The following is a 25179-nucleotide window of genomic DNA, read 5'->3' as shown; positions in this document are numbered from 1 at the left end:
GTTTCATCTACACCACAATGTTATGAGATACTTATTATTTTTTAAACAGTTTTAAAGAGTATAATTGCTATACAGTAATGTGAACGTCATTAAAGTGTACAGTTTGTTTTGACATAAATGCTTATCAATGAAAGCAACATGACAATCATAATCAATGAACATATTTGTCACCAGCAAAAATTTTCAAATACACCTTTATAATTTCTCTCCCTGCCATCTTCTTTGTCCTTCCCCAGGCAAATTCTGATGAGCTTTTTGTCACTATGTGCTAGTTTAACTTTCTAAGAACTGTGCACAGATCAAACAATATAACGTTCATTCTGTACTATTTGCCTTTCACGCAGCATGAGTGTACTTAGATTCATTCATATTGTAATGTGTACTTACTTCTAGACAGTATTCCATAGTGCAGACATACTACAGTTTGTAGTATATACTGTCACTTGTTGATGGGCCTTTGTTTTCTTTCCAGTTTTCGGCTACTACAGATAGAGTTACTTTGAGTGTTTATGTATGACTTTATGGCCAGTCACTGGTCATAGCAAACACTCTCTTCCAACAACACAAGAGAAGACTCTACACATGGACATCACCAGATGGTCAATATCAAAATCAGATTGACTAAATTCTTTGCAGCCAAAGATGGAGAAGATTTATACAGTCAGCAAAAACAAGACTGGGAGCTGACTATGGCTCAGATCATGAACTCCTTATTGCCAAGTTCAGTTCAGTCACTCAGTCATGTCCGACTCTTTGTGACCCTATGAACGGCAGCACACCAGGCCTCCCCGTCCATCACCAACTCCCAGAGTTTACCCAAACCCATATCCATCGAGCCGGTGAGGCCATCCAGCCATCTCATCCTCTGTCGTCCCCTTCTCCTCCTGCCCTCAATCCTTCCCGGCATTAGGGTCTTTTCCAATGAGTCAACTTTTCGCACGAGGTGGCCAAAGTATTGGAGTTTCAGCTTCAACATCAGTCCTTCCAATGAGCACCCAGGATTGATCTCCTTTACGATGGACTGGTTGGATCTCCTTGCAGTCCAAGGGACTCTCAAGAGTCTTCTCTAACACCACAGTTTAAAAGCATCAATTCTGTGGCGCTCAGCTTTCTTCACCATCCAACTCTCACATCCATACATGACCACTAGAAAAACCATAGTCTTGACTAGATGGACCTTTGTTGGCAAAGTAATGTCTCTGCTTTTAAATATGCTATCTAGGTTGGCCATAACCTTCCTTCCAAGGAGTAAGTGTCTTTTAATTTCATGGCTGCAGTCACCATCTGCAGTGATTTTGGAGCCCCCCAAAATATAGTCTGACACTGTTTCCACTGTTTCCCCATCTATTTACCATGAAGTGATGGGACCAGATGCCGTGATCGTATTGCCAAATTGAGACTTAAATTGAGGAAAGTAGGGAAAACCACTAGACCATTCAGGTATGACCTAAATCAAATCCCTTACGATTATACAGTGGAAGTGAGAAATAGATGTAAGGGACTAGATTTGATAAGGTGCCTGGTAAACTATGGACAGAGGTTCATAACATTGTACAGGAGAGAGGAATCAAGACCATCCCCAAGAAAAAGAAACGCAAAAGAGCAAAATGGCTGTCTGAGGAGGGCTTACAAATAGCTGTGAAAAGAAGAGAAGTGAAAAGCAAAGGAGAAAAGGGAAGATATACTCATTTGAATGCAGAGTTCCAAAGAATACCAAGAAGAGATAAGAAAACATTCCTCCATGACCAGTGCAAAGAAATAGAGGAAAACAATAGAATGGGAAAGACTAGAGATCTCTTCAAGAAAATTAGAGATACAAAGGGAACATTTCATGCAAAGATGGGCTCAATAAAGGACAGAAATTGTATGGACCTAACAGAAGCAGAAGATATTAAGAAGAGGTGGCAAGAATACACAGAAGAACTGTACAAAAAAGATCTTCACGACCCAGATAATCACGATGGTGTGATCACTAACCTAGAGCCCGACATCCTGGAATGTGAAGTCAAGTGGGCCTTAGAAAGCATCACTATGAACAAAGCTAGTGGAGGTGATGGAATTCCAGTTTAGCTATTTCAAATCCTGAAAGATGATGCTGTGAAAGTGCTGCACTCAATATGGCAGCAAATTTGAAAAACTCAGCAGTGGCCACAGGACTGGAAAAGGTCAGTTTTCATTCCAATCTCAAAGAAAGGCAATGCCAAAGAATGCTCAAAGTACCACACAATTGCACTCATCTCACACTCTAGTAAAGTAATGTCCAAAATTCTCGAAGCCAGGCTTCAACAGTACGTGAAACGTCAACTTCCAGATGTTCAGGCTGGACTTAAAAAGGCAGAGGAACCAGCGATCAAATTAGCAACATCTGTTGCATTATCAAGAAAGCAAGTGAGTTCCAGAAAAACATCTACTTCTGCTTTATTGACTATGCCAAAGCCTTTGACTGTGTGGATCACAATAAACTGTGGAAAATTCTGAAAGAGATGGGAATACCAGACCACCTGACCTGGCTCTTGAGAAATCTGTATGCAGGTCAGGAAGCAACAGTTAGAACTGGACATGGTACAACAGACTGGTTCCAAATAGAGAAAGGAGTCCATCAAGGCTATATATTGTCACCCTGCTTATTTAACTTACATGAAGAGAACATCATGAGAAACGTTGGGCTGGACGAATCACAAGCTGGAATCAAGATTTTTGGGAGAAATATCAATAACATCAGATATGCTGATGACACCACCCTTACGGCAGAAAGAGAAGAAGAACTAAAGAGCCTCTTGATGAAAGTGAGAGAGGAGAGGTATAAAGCTGGCTTAACACTCAACATTCAGAAAACTAAGATCATGGCATCTGGCCCCATCACTTCATGGCAAATAGATGGGGAAACAGTGGAAACAGTGAGAGACTTTATTTGGGAGGGCTCCAAAGTCACTGCAAATGTTGACTGCAGCCATGAAATTAAAAGGCACTTACTCCTTGGAAGAAAAATTAAGACCAACCTAGATAGCGTATTAAAAAACAGAGACATTACTTTGCCAACAAAGGTCCATCTAGTCAACGCTTCTTTTTTTCCAGTAGTCATGTATGGATGTGAGAGTTGGACTATAAAGAAAGCTGAGGGCCAAAGAATTGATGCTTTTGAACTGTGGTGCTGGAAAAGACTCTTGAGAGTCCCTTGGACTGCAAGGAGATCCAATCAGTCCATCCTAAAGGAAATAAATCCTGAATATTCATTGGAAGGTCTGATGCAGAAGCTGAAACTTCAATACTTTGGCCACCTGACTCAAAGAACTGACTCATTTATTTGAAAAGACTCTGATGCTAGGAAAGATTGAAGGCTGGAGGAGAAAGGGATGACAGAGGATGAGATGGTTGGATGGCATCACCTAGTCAATGGACATGAGTTTGAGTAAACTCTGGGAGTTCCGATGGACAGGGAGGCCTGGTGTGCTGAAGTCCATGGGGTTGCAAAGAGTCAGACTCAACTCAGCGACTGAACTGTACTGAACTGAACTGATATGTCTTTATAGGGACATATATTTGTATATTTTTTTGCAGTAAAATGAGTGGATCTAGAGATTGTCATATTGAGTGAAGTAAATCAGAGAAGCAGAAACAATGTATGACATTCCTTATGTGTGGAGCCTAAAAAGACATGAAAGATATAAACTTATTTACAAAACAGAAACAGACTCACAAATGGAATCAGTGACAGACTTTATATTGTTGGACTCCAAAATTACTGCAGATGATGACGTCAGCCATGAAATTAAAAGACACCTGTCCCTTTTAAGAAAGCCATGACCAACCTAGACTGTATATTAAAAAGCAGAAACATTACTTTGCTGACAAAGGTCCGTCTAGTCAAAGCTATGATTTTTCCAGTAGTCATATATGGATGTGAGAGTTGGACTAAAAAGATAGCTGAGCAGTGAAGAATTGGTACTTTTGAACTGTGGTGTTGGAGAAGACTTTCGAATCCCTTGGACTGCAAGAAGATCTGACTAGTCAATCCTAAAGGAAATCAGTCCTGAATATTCATTGGAAGGACTGATGTTGAAGCTAAATTTCCAGTACTTTGGCCACCTGATGTGAAAAGTTGACTCATTGGAAAAGACCCTGATGCTGGGAAAGATTGAAGGCAGGAGTAGAGGGGACGACAGAGGATGAGATGCTTGGATGGCATCACCGACTCATGGACATGAGTTTGAGTAAACATCAGGAGATGGTGAAGGACAGGGAAGCCTGGAGTGCTGCAGTCCATGAGTTCATTAAGAATCGGGCACAACTGAGTGAGTGAACCACAACAACTTACAGAACGCACCAATGTTTGATAGGGATAAAGCTAGTTGGGGAGTTTGGGAGGGACTGGCACACACTGAAATATTTAAAATGGATAACCAACCTACTCTATAGTGCATGGAGCTCTGCTCAATGTTATGTGGCAGTCTGGATAGAAGGGGAGTTTAGGGGAGAATGAATACATATTTATGTGTGGCTGAGTCCCTTTGTTGTCCACAAGAAACTACCACAGTGTTATTAATTGGCTATACTTCAGTACAAAATAAAAGTTTAATAACCAGAAATAATAGATATTTATTAACTATTATTTCCATTTTATAGACGAGGAAGTGTGCCTTATGAGGGAAAAGGCAAAGCTCAACGATAAAAACTGGTAAGTGGAAGAGGTAGGGTTTAAACTATATTCTTCTAACTCTTCTCTGTCAAATAGTGTAGTTTGAGAATAAAAGAACATTAATAGTGGTCTCCTCTGAGCCTAAATAATTTTAACTCATAAAATTTAAAAATATATATCAATAGCTCAGGTACTAAAAATGTCTGACCAGGAGAAATACACGAGTCACTAAAAAAAGCAAAAACCAACCAAACAAACAAACAAACAAAAACACCCAAAGCCAAATATGACCGTCTTTTTATATATTCATCATATCCACAATGAGAAATATAGGTCACTGTAGGTATTTCAGAACAGCCATCTCTCTGAAAATGTTCATCCTTTGGGCTGGCACCATGCTGGGCCCATCTGTTGCTTCACCCCTGGCTGCAATAGCTTGGTCCAGAACTGGGCAGCTACACCACATTTATTCATACAGATCCCCTTCCTGAGAATTCAAGTCAGTACTGCAAAACATGTACTTCATGTCTCTTGGGCTGAATGATCCTGTAATGTGGATAATAAGAGCATTCCACAGAAATACATTTCACTACAAGGACTAGACAGAAAAAGAAAGCTGTTCTGCAAAGAGTGAGAAAATAATTTGTTGTAAATGTAGACAATGTTGACAGATTCAGAGATAACACTGCAAATTTTCCAAGCCCTGATTCTAGTATATTATTAAACACAAATAATTACTAAGTATTTTTCCTTCTCCTTGGGTTCTTTGAGATGTTCTCATGGCCTTATAACCATTATTTACTTATTGGTTAGTTAGCCTCAGTGGACTTATATTTATTGCAGCATAATCAGGTATATATCAAATATTGGGGCAGACTCTCTAGACAATGATTCATCATTGTTTTTTTATGTTCTGGTGTAGTTGTGACATGTGTCAGTACATGCTAGACCACGGGTTAAAAACCCTGAAATTATCCAAGAAATCAACATTTGGTGCTTGGTAACTGTCATTTTTCTATCTTATCTTCTTGATAGCAGTCATTCAGGATAAGATTCCAGTACTAAATATATAAAAATCTATTCTGTGCCTTTTTCCCCATGTAATATAGTCAGTCATACTCACTCATCAGTTTTCCAATTATGTTTTCAATATTTGATTAATTTCCTTATTAATATAATAATTGATGTTTATAAAAATTCATTTTCTTACCTTATTACTGTGGCATGCAATTCATACAGCTTCCATATCATCTTCACATTCCTGTACAACCTCTAAACAATTTGCCTTGAAAATAGGTGGCCTCGAAATGCTGACTTCATATATTTAAAAGAAGACCACAGAGAATTCATTAATTTATTCCATTTAATATTATGTCTTATATATATAAGTGGCCTGAAGAACTATGGGCAGAGGTTCGTGGCATTATATAGGAGGCAATGATCAAGACCATCTCCAAGAAAAAGAAATGCAATAACAGCATAATGGTTGTCTGAGGAGGCCTTACAAATAGCTGAGAAAAGAAGATAAGCAAAAGGAAAAGGAGAAAAGGGAATATCTACCCATCTGAATGCAGAGTTCCAAAGAACAGCAAGGAGAGATAAGAAAGCCTCCTTAAGTGATCAGTGCAAAGAAATAGAGGAAAACAATAGAATGGGAAAGACTAGAGATCTCTTCAAGAAAATTAGAGATACCAAGGGAATATTTCATACAAAAATGGGCACAATAAAGGACATAAATGGTATGAACCTAACAGAAGCAGAAGATATTAAGATGTTAAGAAGAGGTGGCAAGAATACACACAGAATTCATGCAAATTGCTGGGCTGGATGAAGCATAAGCTGGAATCAAGATTCCTGGGAGAAATATCAATAACCTCAGATAATGCAGATGACACCACCCTTATGGCAGAAAGTGAAGAGGAACTGAAGAGCCTCTTAATGAAAGTGAAATAGGAGAGGGATAAAGCTGGCTTAAAGCTCAACATTCAAAAAACTAAGATCATGGCATTCGTTCCCATCACTTCATGGCAAATATATGGCAAACAATGAAAACAGTGAGAGACTTTATTTTTGGGGGACTCCAAAATCACTGCACATGGTGACTGTCGCCATGGAATTTAAAGGAGCTTGGTCCTTGGAAGAAAAGCTATGCCCATCCTAGATAGCATATTAAAAAGCAGAGACATTACTTTGCCAACAAAGGTCCGTCTAGTAAAATTATGGTTTTCCAATAGTCATGTATGAATGTTAAGGCTGGACCATAAAGAAAGCTGAACGCTGAAGAACTGATGCTTTTGAACTGTGGTATTGGAGAAGACTCTTGGGAGTCCTTTGGACTGCAAGGAGATCCAACCAGTTCATCCTAAAGGAAATCTGTCCTGAATATTCATTGGAAGGACTGATGCTGAACCCGAACCTCCACTACTTTGGCCACCTTATGTAAAGAACTGACTCATTAGAATAGACCCTGATGCTGGGAAAGATTGAAGGCAGGAGGAGAAGGAGACAACAGAGGATGAGATGGTGGGATGGCATCACTGACTCAATGGATATGAGCATGGGCAACTTCCTGCGGCTGGTGATGAACAGTGAAGGCTGGCATGCTGCAGTCTGTGGGGTTGCAAAGAGTCAGACATGACTGAGTTATTGAACTGAACTGATATTATTTTCTTATGTTAAGCATGACATTTACCTCAGTGTCTCCTCCTTTAGTTTCATGTTTTTGATGTAATCTACCCACCAAGAATGAGGATTACATTTTGAAACTAAATTTCAAATTTACTCTTGGAAAATTTTTAAAGGTCACAACATTTTTCTTACTCTAAACCCAAGATTTTTTCTCCCATAGACTATGATGAAATTGTCTCCCTTAGATTGTCACTCTCAGCTTCCATGACATGGTTCCCATCAGTATTTTACACAATTCCTGGCAAAGTTTATGTAAATGTATTAAGAAACTGGTTAGTGGGTCCTCCCACTTCTGGGTATTACTCATTACTTCCAATCTTTCTGCACCTGTTTTCACCTTATTCATTTTTTTTTAAGACATATTACTTGCTCTTTTGTGTCCAAGTCATTTATCGCAATGTCTTTTATAATTCAATATTTGGTTTTATATTTATTATGTTTATAAGTAGCATGCTTTTGGTGTAGTGGTAGACTGGGCAGGAAGAGATTTAGTTTATTCCATTTGGAGTCCATTGGATATTATAGGTTGCATTTTGTAAAACAGACCAGTAAGAAGACTGGTTTTGTGTAGGTTAAGAAGTCCCTTGGGAGTTACTTCATTTAGCTAGAAAATGAGAGTTGGAGAGTTAAGTATCCACCAGTAAAGATCTCTTGGCCACCTTTTGCCCAAGCTCCAACTATATAATTTCCACAAATCAAGCTTAAACCTGAAGCACAAGGTCAATTATTGTAACCATATGCATACCCCATGATGTGGCAAGTCACATCTAAATATATTTTCAACAGAAACGTATTCATATTTCAACTAAAAAAGAAAGTACTAAATGTTTATAGGAGCAGTATTCATAACAGCCCCAAGCTTAAAAATACATAAGTCCCCATTGAAAACAGAAATGATGAATAAATTATAGATTGAAATACTATACAACAATGAGAATAAATCATTCATTTGCTATACTTAATAATATGTATCAATTTCTAACCAAGTACTGAGCTAAAGAAACCACAAAGAATATATATACGTGTATATATTCTTGTCTGATTTCCTTTATATCAAGTGAATAAATAAATATGACCATCCTGTTAGAATCCTGGATAATAATACCTTTGAGAAATTGCATAGTGACTTCAAGATATAATGAGAAGCATTCCTGATGTGTTTCAGAAATGTTGACAATTTTCTGTTTCTTGATCTGAGTGCTGGTTACTCAGGTGTACTGTTACTGAAAATTTATCACATTGTAGAATGATATATGCATATTTCTATAAGGATATTTTCTTTCAATAAAAAGTTTTAAAAATATTAGCTAATATTGAGGATCTAAAGATTATATCCACTTGAAATCTTTTAATAGGTTTGTTTTGATTACATGTAATTAAACTATACAACACCTTAAGCTTGTTTATTTTCAACACATGCCAAGTTTTCTAACTATTATCTGTGTCATATCACTGACTTCTTGTAATTCTTATATGTTCCAAGGAAAATATAATGGGTATTTTTCAAGAAGATTGAAGTATTCCAAAAGGACTACTTTTTTCTCTCCCTAAAAGGCTCTTACTCATCTTTGAAGAACTAGCCCAGTTGTCACCTCTTCTGTGGAAACTTATCATTTGCACCGCAGGGCAGAAGCTGTTCCCGACTTTGTGAGCCACATACAGAGTTAGGAACTCTGACAGCTTTTAAGGCATTGCGTTGGGATGACCTCATCACAGTTTCAACTTCTCGACTAGATTGTGAGTTTCTCAAGGGCAAGAGCATCCCTTTATGCATTCTAGTCTCACTGGCACTTAAAAAATACATATAAAATACTAGAAATAATTTCAACCAAAAAAATGTTCGAAACTACATGGAAAAGAGGACAAAAGGACTCTGAATTAAGTTATATCAGCCAGGAACTAAGTACTTGAACTACATGTTGCATGGTTCTTTTAGAATTACTTATATTGATTTTCCCATTGTCATCATATCTAGGAAGCAGTTTTAAGAAAACTATTGCTGTGCTGCAGCAAGCAAAACAACAACAAAATTCTGGCCACAGCCACAGCAATACTTAGGTCTTCTCTGAAAACTAATATATTTCAATCTTCTGGATATTTTAAATCATGTTCCTTATAGCTTCCTCTATGCATTTTCAGAAAAAAAAAAAATTGTAATCCCTCTCCAGCAAATGTCTTTACTGTATTTGTTTTATCCAAAGCATAGTCCTGTGACTGAATCAGGAAGTAAAAACACATCTGAAGTTAGCTTAACTTCACTTCAAGGGGTAAACAGCTTTGTAATTGCCAAGTGGGATTAAGTGATGGTATCTGAAAGGAAAAGACAAAGGGTTCATCTTCCTGTAGAAAATGCGGAGACAAAGAGTAATATTTAGAGAAATAAGCCAACAATAATAATAAACTCTATTGATTGTTCATTCTCTTAACATATTTTACATTATTTATTTCATTTAATTTCCTTTGCAAGATTTAAGATGTCTTAATTACAGTCTTATGACTTTTATTATTCTCATGTAACAAATCAGAAAAAGTCTGATGTGCTGCATACTTAATTGCTTCAGTCCTGTCCAACTCTTTATGACCCCATGGACTGACTTCAGCCCACCAGGATTATCTGTCCATGGGATTTTCTAGGCAGGAATGCTGGAGTGTGTTGCCATGCCCTCCTCCAGGGGATCTTCCCAACCCAGGGATCGAACCCTCAGTCTCCAGTGTCTCCTGCCTTGCAGGTGGATTCTTTACTGCTGAGTCACTGGGAAAAAAAAAAAGTCTTAGGGAATTTAAATATTTTGCTACAAATTATGAACATTGAGTAGTAGGGATGGGTTTAAAATTCACCCAAATAACATAGGATATGAATCTTTAATGATTCTACTTATGCTGCCTTGTTTAAAAATGTTCATAAAGACATGTGAAGCATCATACAGATTCTTTAGAATGAAAAAATAGCTCTTTCAGTTCCTACTTTTAACATAATTTATTTCATTCTTATTGAAAGCATTTATGAAAGATATCTCGAGTAATTTCTGAAGTAGAATGGGATCATGTTCATGGATAAAAATATGCAATTTACACACTAGTCACATCTATGTAGACACTTCCAGGGATAAGAGCATAATCTTTGATAATTGAGAACTTAAATAAATGGATGTTACAATAAACATGTCAATTATTTTAAATTCATTTTAAAGTTCAATGTAATTGCAATTAAACTTTTAATAAAAGTTTTCTTTGAGAAGATCTGTAAAGACCTGTCTAAAGTCTGTACAGAAAAATATGCCCTCAAAAGTTTATTAGAATTTATTATTTATAATTACAGAAAATTAAAATGATAAACTATAGAAAAAAACATTTCAAATAGCAAACTACCAATGAATTTTAAAATGTTAATCTTAGAGTTTAAGTGCAACTTGTAAACATTTTTCTAAAAACAAATTTAGTAATATATAACAAACTTCATACACAAAAGTCTAGTAATTCACCATTTAAGAGTAAGAACAAGGAAAATAATAATTAAACGAAGTGTTCTTCACAGAAATGTACTTCATTACATTCATTTTACAAAATGAAAAAATAGGATTTCAACATACGAATTCTGAATTTTGGGAGGATGCCAATATTCAGTACACAACCGATGAGAAAGTGGTGAGAGTGGTTAGAATAAAAAGATCTATTTAGTGGAGCCCAGGACATTGAGAAGAAATGAAAACAAGATGCAGCTAGATTAGGCCATTATATGAAGGGACTATGAAGCCAAAGAGTGCAAAGTCCACCTGTAGTTCTCAAAGTCTGAATGTTCTACCTCCTACATGGGAGAGTATCCATTAGCTTTAGATTTTTCCAGTAGGATCAGCAGTGGTTCCTGAGAGGAAAGGGCGAGAGACAAGTGATTCGACCGAAAAATGCAGAGGCAAAATGTGCAAAAGTCCCAGATCAGGTATATTTGAACAGTCACTGACATGGGCTGCCTTCTTAAACATTATTGAGTTACTTTTTTTTTTTTTTTTATTTTAGGCAAAAGTACACTTTGAATGGTTAATCAAGGCTGTATATTGTCACCCTGATTATTTAACTTCTATGCAGAGTACATCATGAGAAATGCTGGGCTGAAAGAAACACAAGCTGGAATCAAGATTGCTGGGAGAAATGTCAATAACCTCAGATATGCAGATGACACCACCCTTATGGCAGAAAGTGAAGAAGTACTAAAGAGCCTCTTGATGAAAGTGAAAGAGGAGAGTGAAAAGGTTGGCTTAAAGCTCAACGTTCAGAAAACTAAGATTATGGCATCTGGTCCCATCACTTCATGGGAAATAGATGGGGAAACAGTGGAAACAGTGTCAGACTTTATTTTTTGGGGCTCCAAAATCACTGCTGACGATGATTGCAGCCATGAAATTAAAAGACGCTTACTTCTTAGAAGGAAGGTTATGGCCAACCTAGATAGCATATTTAAAAGCAGAGACATTACTTTGCCAACAAAAGTCCATCTAGTTAAGGCTATGGTTCTTCCAGTGGTCATATATGGATGTGAGAGTTGGATGGTGAAGAAAGCTGAGTGCCGCAGAATTGATGCTTTTGAACTGTGGTGTTGGAGAAGACTCTTGAGAGTCCCTTGGACTGCAAGGAGATCCAACCAGTCCATCCTAAAGGAGATCATTCCTGGGTGTTCATTGGAAGGACTGATGTTGAAGCTGAAACTCCAATACTTTGGCCACCTCATGCAAAGAGTTGACTCATTGGAAAAGACCCTAATGCTGGGAAGGATCGGGGGCAGGAGAAGAAGGGGACGACAGAGGATGAGATGGCTGGATGGCATCACCGACTCAATGGACATGGGTTTGGGTAGACTCCGGAAGTTGGTGATGGAAAGGGAGGGCTGGCGTGCTGCAATTCATGGGGTCGCAAAGAGTCAGACATGACTGAGCAACTGAACTGAACTGAGGCATTGAAACTAGCACATGTACATTGCATTTTTAGTTTTTTAAAAAAACTTTATGTATTGGAGCAAGATTCCTGACCTGTATGCAGAGATGTATTTACTACACAGAACTGTGCAGAAATTGCATACTATCCATCTAGACAGGTTTCCATTATACTTTGCCTATTGATAGAATATAAAAAGCTTTGAATTTGACCAGGCTGTCCATTCATTCATCTCTGAAAAAATTAAGTGGCATTTTATTTTAGCTACTATATTTTAACAGCATTAAAAAGCTTATACATTAAGTAGCTTCTCAAAATGTTATTTATGCTCAATGGCATGTAGCACATAAAACAGAGTCCATCTTCACATCCACATTCACATAGAGATGTCTCATTTGAGTGTCACATGCTAAAGAACTGGTATTTTGAGACAGAAGTACTAATAACCTGAGTTTCTTAACCACCAATATGGACTTCTTATTCTGAAAACTTGTCTTCTTGGCCACATTATACAGTGCCAGTGAAGGCATGCCAACATTGCCCTGTTGTGTATTAACCCAACAGCAGAGCACCAGGTCTGTCTGATGATGGTGGCGGGCACTATTATCATATCAGGTAAATAAAAGCCCATATTTTGAAATACCAATTTTAGATTCAAGTCAAGGGTATGATATATTAAGAACTGAGTTTTCAGCAATCTGGTATCCTGAATGATGTAAACAATTACGGAAATTGATGACAAATAATACCCAGGATGAGTTCCTTGCTACTGTTGTTTAATCATTCAGTTATGTCCAACACCTTTGTAACTCCATGGACTGTTGCACCGCCAGGCTCCTCTTCTCTTGGGATTTCCCAGGCAAGAATACTGGAGTGGCTTGCCATTTCCTTATCTAGGGGATCTCCCTGACCCAGGGATCGAATCCAGGTCTCCCGCATTGCAGACAGACTCTATCACTGAGCCACCAGGGAAGTCATTCCTTGCTGCGGAGACACCTTTTCAAATGCTGTTACTCAAATAACATAGCCATAAGATCATCCTGCAAAGTGTATCAGAAATGTGAAGTTAGGGTGACAAAGTTTGACAATAATGTTATGCAAGTCAAACTTGGAAAGTTACATTAAGTATGTCTGTTCTGAGAGAAAAGCAATAAATCCTTTTTGTGTAAACATTTAGTTTTATTGTAGTGAAGCAACTTGTATACTTTTGAGCATCACCTTTCCTTTCCAGTGAAACAAGAAGAAAAAGTAAACAATAAACAGAAAGTTACAATTGAGAATGTCGATTGCAAATAGTATCCTACAAAGAAAGAAAAGAAAGTGAAGTCGTTCAGTAGTGTCCAACTCTTCGTGACCCCATGGACTGTAGCCTACCAGGCTTCTCCATCCATGGGATTTCTGCCAGGCTCCTCTTCTCTTGGGATTTCCTAGGCAGGAATACTGGAGTGGGTTTCCATTTCCTTTTCCAGGAGATCTTCCCGACCCAGGGATCAAACCTGGGTCCCCTGCATTGTGGGCAGATGGTTTACCCTCTGAGCCACCAGGGAAGCCCAATATCCTACAGGTTCTACTGATTTTCCCATTGAGTGGCAGGGTTCAAGTCATAATCAGGAGAGAATTTTATGTTAAAAGAGTCACCTTAAACTGCAAGGATGTCCATAAACATCACAACTAAACAACATGGCAAAAGAAAAGACATGTTGTCAAAATGCCCAGTTAGCCTAATCAGACATCTCAAATCCACCCTTTGCTGACCTTCTGTAACCCCATTTTTAAAAGTTTTTTTTTTTTTCTAAACAAGAGAAAGTTGACAGATACAAGTTGGTAAATGCTAACTGTCTATTCACACAGAGACACAGTATAATGTCTGAGCCCAACATATAGAGAAAGGAAGAACAAAAGCTAAACATTTCATGCCCTATTACACAGGAGCTTAGTACCCTCCAGCTTTCAGGAGAGCTAAGGGAGCAGAAGATTTTGCTTTTTCCCATAGAACATGGTAGTGTTGATTCCATAGAGTTTTTGTAGAGACAGGAAGGATAAAAACTGATTGGAACAGAAAAGGGTGGAAATTCTTTTCCCACTAAATTCTGCTCAAAGTAATAAGTAGAGAAACACGGTATAAAGAAGAAAAGAGACCTCAAAATCAAGATGACTTTGCATAAAAAGGGGAAAAAAAATACTGCAACTTTCTCTCAGGGACTAGGAAAATTAAAAAAAAAAAAAAGAAAAGAAAGCCAAAATCTGTTAGTCTTCCATTAGTCATCCTCTCCTTCATCTTCATCTCCTTCCTCTTTCCCATCATCTTCATCTTCATCTTCATCCCGTTATTCATGAATATCTTCCAATCCTTCCTCCTCCTCATCTTTTTCTTCTCCTTTCCCTTCATCATCTCTGTCAGGAATTAAGTAGTACTGTAATGGATTTGGCCAAATGTCGTCTTTGATGGCCTCTCCTAACTCATCTGCACCTGCATCCTCATGCTATCTCTTCCTGCTGGCTTTCTTCTGTATTTCTTCTTGTGTGTTTAGTCAGTTCCTTTCTGATTTCCATTTGATTTCAACAGACTTTAAAGATGAATCACCACTCTAATTCAGATGAAATTCTTTGGAGAGAATTTTACTTTTGAAGTAAGAGTTTTCATTAAAATAAAAATCTATCCTGTAACCTGATTTACATCTTTAAATTCTGTCAATTCAATTCCTATCAAGTAGTGCAGCACTCTTCTTCCTCCTCCACAAGCAGTGCAGAACTTGTAGATGGTTGGCAAATAGTGTCACCCCAAAATTTTGGGTTTTGGTGAGCAATTCTGACCGCCTCTGAAAAAAAAAATGGTTGGTGGAGTTTGTTATATTTCTGTTCTCTCAGACTCTCTTCACTGGCTGGTTCATTAAATCTGTTATTTGCTTCATCAATATGTTCAGTTGTTTCTTGCTTTTCTTTTCTTCCTTCAGCAAGTTTGGAGAAGCAGACATTTACTCTGATCGAGAGGAAGGAGTCAGTCTCAATTTATTTGGTTTCTTTACTTAATGTGGAAATGAAGACTGGTGTTTGGGAGACGTGCTGTGGGAAAAGCCAAAAATCAAACCGAGGGAAAACCCATACACAAGGAGCTCTGAGACCTCATTATTTCTTCATTTCAATTCTCATAACAGTTCTTTGAGGCAGGTACACATTTTTCTCTCCATGGTAATTAGTGAAAGTGAGACTGTTAGTCACTCACTGTGTCCAACTCTTTGTGACTCCATGGATTATAGCCCACCAGGCTTCTCTGTCCATGGAATTCTCCAGGCAAGAATACTGAAGTGGGTAGCCTTCCTCTTATCCAGAGGATGTTCCCAACCCAGTGATCAAACCCAGGTCTCACACACGGCAGGCGGATTCTTTATCAGCTGTGCCACAAGGGTAGCCCAAGAATACTGGAGAGTGGTAGCCTATCCCTTTTCCAGTGGATCTTCACGACCCAGAAGTCAAACTGGGGTCTCCTGCATTGCAGGTGGATTCTTTACCAACTGAGCTATCAGGGAAGCCCAGTTCATAGACAGGCATATAATATTTAGAAAGCCTGAAGAACTCAAACACATCTCACAGTTAGAGGACAAACTCAAGCTGTCAATTTAGGTCTGTCCAGCTCCAAAGTCCACCAAAGGCATGTCTGATTGATCCACAAAGGAAACACAGGTGATAAAGCCTGAACACATTAAGAGAAATAAAGAACTAAAACAGTGAAACTACTCAAAGGCCTTTGTCAGAGAATTCTGATAATGAATTTATTACTTTAGGAAAACAAATCTGATAAGAACCAATGAAACAGATTAAAATGGAGTGATAGATTAGAGTGAAGAAAAGTAACTATAAAATAACTACAGGCTTTTTAGGAAAATCTGAATTAATGTGGGGATAACAAAAACAACAAAAAGACAAATTTATGACAGAATAACTAACAGAATAGATAACTGATTGGATATGAGGAACAGAGGATAAGAGAAAGTTAACAATGACTGATATTTGAAATGTACTATTTTGGCATATTTAATATATCTTGAAAGTCAAAAATTCTTGATGTATTTTAATACCAATATTGTCTGAGTTCTAACATATTTCCTTCTTTACATGTATAGCCTTATTTGACCTCATCGTAGTCCTAAAAAGGTAGTCGAAAAATTATTAGCCATGTATTTTTAAAACTGGACAAGGCTGGGTGAGCTTTTGATATGAGCAAACATGCATAACATAGAGCTCAGCAGCTAATGCAATCCTAATTGTAGTCTATACTATGGTTATCAAAATGTATTTTTGATTTCCATATATTTGTATGGAATTAGTGTTGGTATTAGTATTTGCTGAAATGCAATTTTAGTTAATTCAGTGTGAATATTTATTTCTAAATAAAGTACATGTCATTTTGTCTTAGAAAATTCTAAGAAATAAGTGGATCTTTAAAATATTTTTCTTAACTATTATTATTCTACAGACAAGTAGCTGTACATTATCAAGAAAGCTGCATGTTGCTTATTTTGAGGTTTATTTCACATCTTCTGCTCTTTCTCAGAGAAGAAACGATTTGGTTCTTTGAATTTCTGTCAGCAACACAAATGTTTAATTCAAACTGAGATAGAAACCAATTATGTTAGGAGAAGATCATTGACAAATGTAGCATTCCAGGAACTTTGGCCCTGGCTGGGATAGAATGAGCGAAGAATGGATTAGGAGACCCATAATGAGTGTTTGTTTCCATAATTCAATGATAAAGAACTGAATTTGGAGACATTTTTAACTCTCTGAAATAAGTAAAGTCAATACAAACTCAAGATTTTTTTTTTCCTAGATATCTTAGTAACATCATTAAAGCATCCAAATGTTAACTTTCCCACAAAACACATGAGACATAGAGTCCCTGTAATCCTGCTTTTCCCAGTAAGCTAAAAAGCATTACATGTTTACTAGCATTGTGTAATCTATCTTTAAATATTTTTGTCATTCAATTCACACACCAGGTGCCATTTTCACCCTGATTTTACAACATACAAAGTGAGAGACAAAAAGTTTTATTATTTGCCTTAGTCACCGATTTATTTTTCTTTTTAGCTTCAAAATTACTATTAACAAAATTGAGGAAAGGTTCTTAGTTAGGTGCTTTGATTTATCAACATCAATCATGAGTTCCCCATTCAAAGAAGACACATACAAAAACAAATATCTCATTCCACCTTATCTAAACAGATAATTTGCTTTGACTCAACCACAAACATTCGTATATTTTGAAACAGCATTTTGGAAAGAAAAGTCTCGAGAAAATAGATAAGATACTCTAATTACCAGAATCAGAATGATCTTTTTGATCTTTTGGATCAGATGTTTTTTTAACTTAAAAAAAAAAAAAATTACAGCAGTCACTTAGCATACATTCAAATGTACTGACTGAGCTGGTAGGATCTGCAAGTGTTCATCATCTTAGAATCAGTCAGCTCCATAGTAACTGGCATGCTCAGGAATCTTTTAGAACAGAATTTTGAATCAATATTGGTGAGGGAAAATAATAGAAAAACAAAGAAACAAAACAAACAAAAAACCCATAAACTACCGACGGACTGCACAGAAGCACAGCAGCTGCGATGGACCGCGTAGAAGCGTGGTGGCTGTGACGGACAGCGCGGAAGCGCGGCCGAGAGGAACTACCCCACGCCCAAGGTCAGAGGCGGCCAACGAGAGCACCAGTATGCGACAGCACAGGAGGGGCCAAGAGGAGCTATCCCACCTTCAAGGTCAGGGGCAGTGGCCGAGAGGAGCTACCCAACATCCAAGGAGGAGCAGTTGCACGGGCGCAGGAGGGCCAAGAGGAGCTACTTCATGTTCAAGGTCAGGAGAGGCAACCGTGAGGAGATACCCTCGTCCAAGGTAAGAGAAACCCAAGTAAGACTTTAGGTGTTGCTAAAGGGCATCAGAGGGCAGAAATACTGAAACCATAATCACAGAAAACTAGCCAATCTGATCACATGGACCACAGCATTGTCTAACTCAGTGAAACTAAGCCATGCCATGTGGGGCCACACAAGACGGACGGGTCATGGTGGAGAGGTCTGACAGAATGTGGTCCCCTGGAGAAGGGAATGGCAAACCACTTCAGTATTCTTGCCTTGAGAACCCCATGAACAGTATGAAAAGGCAAAATGATAGGATACTGAAAGAGGAACTCCCCAGGTCGGCAGGTGCCCACTATGCTACTGGAGATCAGTGGAGACATAACTCCAGAAAGAATGAAGGGATGGAGCCAAAGCAAAAACAATACCCAGCTGTGGATGTGACTGGTGATAGAAGCAAAGTCCACTGCTGTAAAGAGCAATATTGTATAGGACCTGGAATGCTATGTCCATGAATCAAGGCAAACTGGAAGTGGTCAAACAGAAGGTGGCAAGAGTGAATGTTGACATTCTAGGAATCAGTGAACTTAAATGGACTGGAATGGGTGAATTTAACTCAGATGACCATTATATCTACTACTGTGGGCAAGAATCCCTTAGAAGAAATGAAGTAGCCATCGTGGTCAACAAAAGAGTCCAAAATGCAGTACTTGGATGCAATCTCAAAAACGATAGAATAATCTCTGTTCGTTTCCAAGGCAAACCATTCAATATCACCGCAATCCAACACTATGCCCCAACCAGTAACACTAAAGAAGCTGAAGTTGAACAGTTCTATGAAGACCTACAAGACATTTTAGAACTAACACCCAGAAAAAGATGTCCTTTTCATTATAGGGGACTGGATGAAAAAGTAGGAAGTCAAGAAACACCGGAAGTAACAGTGAAATTTGGCCTTGGAGTACAGAATGAAGCAGGGCAAAGGCTAATAGAGTTTTGCCAAGAAAACGCACTGGTCATAGCAAACACCCTCTTCCAACAACACAAGAGAAGAGTCTACACATGGACATCACCAGATGGCCAACACCGAAACCAGATTGATTGTATTATTTGCAGCCAAAGATGGAGAAGCTCTATACAGTCAGGAAAAACAAGACCAGGAGCTGACTGTGGCTCAGATCATGGACTCCTTATTGCCAAATTCAGACTTAAATTGAAGAAAGTAGGGAAAACCACTAGACCTTTCAGGTATGACTTAAATCAAATCCCTTATGATTATACAGTGGAAGTGACAAATAGATTTAAGGGACTAGATCTGACAGAATCCCTGATGAACTATGGATGGAGGTTCGTGACATTGTACAGGAGACAGGGATCAAGACCATCCCCATGGAAAAAAATGCAAAAAAGTAAAATGGCTGTCTGAGGTGGCCTTACAAATAGCTGTGAAAAGACAAGAAGCAAAAAGCAAAGAAGAAAAGGAAAGATATTCCCATTTGAACGCAGAGTTCCAAAGAAAAACAAGGAAAGATAAGAAAGCCTTCCTCAGCAATCAATGCAAAGAAATAGAAGAAAACAACAGAATGGGAAAGACTAGAGATCTCTTCAAGAAAATTAGAGACACCAAGGGAACATTTCATGCAAAGATGGGCTTGATAAAGGACAGAAATGGTATGGACCTAACAGAAGCAGAAGATATTAAGAAGAGGTGGCAAGAATACACAGAAGAACTGTACAAAAAAGATCTTCACGACCCAGATAATCACGATGGTGTAATCACTCACCTAGAGCCAGACATCGTGGAATGTGAAGTCAAGTGGGCTTTAGAAAGCATCATTACGAGCAAAGCTAGTGGAGGTGATGGAATTCCAGTTTAGCTATTTCAAATCCTGAAAGATGATGCTGTGAAAGTGCTGCACTCAATATGGCAGCAAATTTGGAAAACTCAGCAGTGGCTTCAGGACTGGAAAAGGTCAGTCTTCATCCCAATCCCATAGAAAAGCAAGCCGAAGAATGTGTGGGACAATTGTTTGTACAGATGTGAGAGTTGGATCATAAAGAAGGCTGAATGCTGAAGAATTAATGCTTTCAAACTCTGGTCCTGGAGAAGACTTTTAAGAGTCTTGGACAGCAAGGAAATCAAACCAGTCACTCTTAAGGGAGATCAACCCTGAATATTCATCAGAAGGACTAATGCTGTTGTGAAAGCTCCAATACTTTGGCCATCTGATGTGAAGAGTCGACACATTGGAAAAGACCCTGATGCTGTGAAAGATTAAAGGCAGAAGGAGAATGGGGTGGCAGAGAATGAGATGGTTAGATAGCATCACCAACTCAATGGATATGAATTGAGTAAACTCAGGGAGATAGTGAAGGACAGGGGAGCCTGGTGTGCTTCAATTCATGGGGTTACAAAGAGTCAGACATGACTTAGAGACTGAACAGCAATAACAATGATCTAAACTAATAACTGAATTAATAATAATAATTTAGATTTTATTTCTGCTGTGCTTAGTCACTCAGCCATGTCTGACTCTTTGCAACCCCATGGAATATGGCAATGGGGATTCTCCAGGCAAGAATACTAGAGTGGGTTGTCATGCCCTCCTCCAAGGGATCTTCTCAACCCAGGGATCAAACCCAGCTCTCCCACATTGCAGGTGGTTTCTTTACCATCTGAGCCATCTTGTTATAAAATCTGTTATCTTACAGCTGATCTAATAGAAAACTAAAATGGCTATTAGAAACTCAATTATGGTTCAGGCTTTCCAACAACATCTGTTGAGTGTTCAAATTGTAATATGTTCTAAATTAGTGACAAGTATGTGGAATTGTTTCTCCCATAACCAAAATACCTAATCTAGGAGTCAAGGTATGGAAATGGGAGTGACCTTGGTCATTATTACTTACATAATTCACTGTAAAATGCTTGATTCCCATCACTGCAAATTTATACTTTCTGATTCCTAAAGAAGTTATATTTCTTGTTTTGTAGATAAGTTCATTTGTACCCTGTTTTATACACACATAAAATAGGTAACTAATAAAGACCTACTGTATAGCACAGGGAACTCCACTCAATACTCTGCAGTGGCCTATATGGGAAAAGAATCTAAAAAAGAGTGTATATGTGGGTGGTGCTAAATAATCATTTGGAAATAATGTGACCATGTTACTTAGGGAGCCCATCACTAAGAAATGCTAATTAATGTAATCAACAATGTCATAATGTCAGGTAAGTCCTATAACACTGGATCAAAATTATTAAAAGGATTGGAATATAGTTGATTTACAATGTTGTGTTAGCTTCCACACTACAGCAAAATGAATCTGTTACACATGTAGATACATGTGTGCATGTTAAGTCACTTCAGTTGTGTCTGACTCTTTGTGACCCTACGGACTATAGCCCGCCAGGCTTCTCTGTCTCTCCTGCATTGGCAGGCAAGTTTTTTACCACTAGCACCACCTGAGAAGCCCATATATCCACTAATTTTTAGATTCTTTTCCCATATAGGCCATTACAGAGCATTGAGAGTACCCTGTGCTATACAGTAGGTCCTTATTAGTTATCTATTTTATGTGTGCATAAAACTGGGTAGAAATGAACTTATCTACAAGATAGGGAATATTCCTTCTTTAGGAATCAGAAAAGCATAAATTTGCAGTGATGGGAATCAAGCATTTTACATGGAATTATGTAAATAATAATGAGTAAGATCACTCCCATTTCCATACCTTAACTCCTAGACTTAGGTATTCTGATTATGGGAGAAACAATACCACATGCTGGTCACTAATTTGGAACATATCCCAGCTTGTACACTCAACAGATGTTGCTGGAAAGCCTGAACCATAATTGAGTTTTTAATAGCCATTTTAGTTTTGTATTAGGTCAGCTGTACGATAACAAATTTCATAACAACAAGAATAAATTTGATGGACACAAGCACATTGTTAAATTTCACTCACTTTTAGTGAATTTCCTGAACAGAGGATATGTTGTGTATGTCCTCTATTGTTAAAGACATCACTGTATAAGTCTACTGATGGTGGAGTTACTGAAAGAAGCACTGAAGATTTGAAGAGAAATTTATATCCAATTAAATGTCTCCTGGGAGAGAGAAATCATTACTCCTGCCATGTAAGATTCAGTCCATTGTATACATCTTCTCTTGTGGCTGCCGTATCCTCCAGGAGAGAGTGTAATTTCTTCACTCAGCAATTTGGTAGTAGTTCAGCCTTAGTGAGTAAACCTCAAGCTAGGTAGTCCATCCCTCTGTAGTATCTGGTCAGATAATCTAGCTGACATCCAAAGAATAGGTAATTTTGTCCAACAAATTGTTGATAACTTTCTCTATGTGCTGTGCTGTGCTCAGTTGCTTCAATCTTGTGTGACTCCTTGTGACCCTCGGACTATAGTCTGCCAGGATCCTCTGTCCATAGGGTTCCCCAGGAAAGAACAATGGAGTGGCTTGCCGTGCCCTCCTCCAGGGGATCTTCCAACCCGGGGGTTGAACCTGCATCTCCTGGATCTCCTGCATTGTAGGCCCACTGGGCCATCTGGAAAGTCCAACTTTCTCTATACTGGTTGTCATTTGGTGAGCATTCTCATTGAAAACAAGTATTTTGACACCTTGTTCTAATTCTGAGAGCTGTAGCTTCATAATTTTTCCTCAGATCTTGTTATCATTGTTTTTAAATGTCATTTCTTTGAAGTTCCTAACCACTGTTTTTCAGGTGCTCTCCTGAGAGGTGCTGTGGTTTTGTGGGGCCACTTTCAGGAAGTACCAGTGTATTGTGCACAACTATTTTATGTTTAGGTTTCATTTTTCTTTAGTTTCTTTCTCCCCATCCCTCTGTCTTTCATCAACTGGTTACAGGGACATCTCTTTGAGATTGTAGCTGAGGGTTGAGAGAGTGGGCAATGTAGGGAAACTATAAATCATGGATGGGGGGTTAAATCATTTGCTCCTACAATTTATACCTGTGTTTAGCACTGAACTTGTATATCATTTCCACATGATGATAATTTCTGTGCACTTCCTGTGCCATGTATTGAAGGTTGAGATAACACTCGGTTCATTATGAGCAACTCAATTTGCATGGTAATGTAGTATTTCATGGTTAAATATTAAATCTCTCCTAAGGCTCAGTAGTACATCAGGAACTATTAAAAAAAAGAGAGAGAGAGAGAGAGAGAGAAGATGTCTTTAGAAAATATCATTTGACTCAAATCCCAAGCGTTTGCACTTGACCATGAATTCTACAATGTTATTAAACTCACTTATTCATTTGAGCAGATTTTTGGTAGATTTTTTGAGACCTACAGATCATTTTCCTCTTAAATAGGCAACTTATTTATTCTGTAGAACTTAAGAGGAAAACTGCTCTTTTATATAAACCCATCTATTTAACAATTTTGTTACTCTTCTTTTGTTCCTGAAGAACCTAGGTACTTTCTGCTATCATTTCCCTCCAGCTTGAAGAATACCTTCAGTATTCTTTTAGAGAAGATCATCCAACAACAAATTATTTAATTTAATTTTATTAACAATGAATTTATCCCTTTAATTCTTAAAGGAGTGATGCAGACATAGATGACAAGACATTTGTAAATAGAAAGATGAAAACAGACATGAATATAAATATAGTTGATATAGCTATATGTGTAAATGAAGATAAAATAAATATGGAAATAGATAATAGATATATATGGGCACAGAAGCTTCAGCAATTTAATTATCTCATTCATTTATTTCCAAGTCACTGATATGCTGTCTATTTTTTTCTAGGTGCTTTCAAATATTTTTATTCATTTTGGTTTTCAGAAATGTTATTGTGATGTACCTAGGCATGATTTTCTCTGAATTTATCTTATTGAACTTTATTTCTTGAATTGAAATCTTAAATTGATGTATTTTACCACATTTTGAAGTTTCTATCATTATCTCTACACATACATCTTTCGTCCATGTCTCTTTCTCTTCTCTTCCTAGAATTCTAATGACAAACTTTAAACATTGCAAAAATTGTCTTATATGTACCTGAGGCTCTACTCATAGTTTTTAAAATCATTTTGTTTTCTTTATTCAACTGGATATATATATATTTTTGATCTATCTGTAAGGTCACCATTTTTTGTGTGTGATCTTCATTCATAATCTAGTGAGATTCCATTTTAATTATTTTAATTTTCATAATTCTCCCAATTATTTATTTAAAAAAAATTAGTAAGAGCACTTAACATGAAATCTACCTCTTAACAAAAAATTGCACAATACACTATTATTAACTATTAAGGGCACTATGTTGCACAGTAGATCTCTAAAACTCATCATCTTGTATACCTGAGTAGGCACTCCTGACTTCCTCTTCCCGCATAGCCTGACAACTATCATTTTGCTGTTTCTATCAGTTTTACTATTTTAGATGCCTTACATAAGAGAAATCATGTCATATTTGTCTTTCTGTGATTGGCTTATTTCACTTAGTATAATGTTCTCCAGGTCATCCATGTTGTTGTGTATGACACAATTCCCTTTTTAAAGCTAAATAATATTCCCTTGTTTGTGTACACTATATTTTCCTTATCCATTTATCTGTTGATGGACATCTGAGTTGTTGCTATATCTTGACTGTTGTGAATAACACTGCAATGAACATGGAATGCAGATATCTTGGAATCCTGATTTTATTTATTTTGGGTATATATTCAGAAGTGGGATTGCTAGGCCATATGAGAGTCCTGCTTTTAGTTTCTTGGGGAGCTTCCATGCTGTTTTTCTTATAGATTCTATACCTTTAGTGAGAATATATATTTAGGCATTTAGTTTGTATCTACCTTTAATTTATGCAGCATAGGTATAATATTTGCTTTAAATATTTTGTGATAATTCCAAATTCTGGATCACTTGAGGATTTGCATTTGTTGATTGTATTTTGCTTTTAGAACTGGTCACAATTTCCTATTTATTTATACATGTGTCAAGAATTTTTGAATTATATCCTTAGATTTAAAATATTAGGTTGTGGAGGATATAGATCTTTCCGTAATTTTATAAAAAT

At 37.6% G+C, this 25179-nt stretch overlaps 1 pseudogene; it reads right to left on the bottom strand.

Annotated features, from left to right (window-relative positions):
• Window positions 1-14508: 14508 nt before the first annotated feature.
• Window positions 14509-24495, bottom strand: LOC145528645 (protein SET-like; annotated as a pseudogene).
• Between the last annotated feature and the right edge of the window lie 684 nt (window positions 24496-25179).

The sequence above is a fragment of the Giraffa tippelskirchi genome, chromosome 12 (genome assembly GCF_054371585.1).
Source record: "Giraffa tippelskirchi isolate mGirTip1 chromosome 12, T2T-mGirTip1v1.2.pri, whole genome shotgun sequence".
NCBI lineage: Eukaryota > Metazoa > Chordata > Mammalia > Artiodactyla > Giraffidae > Giraffa > Giraffa tippelskirchi.
The sequence above is the reverse complement of the archived record's forward strand: the minus strand, read 5'-3'. Positions and strand labels throughout refer to the sequence as shown.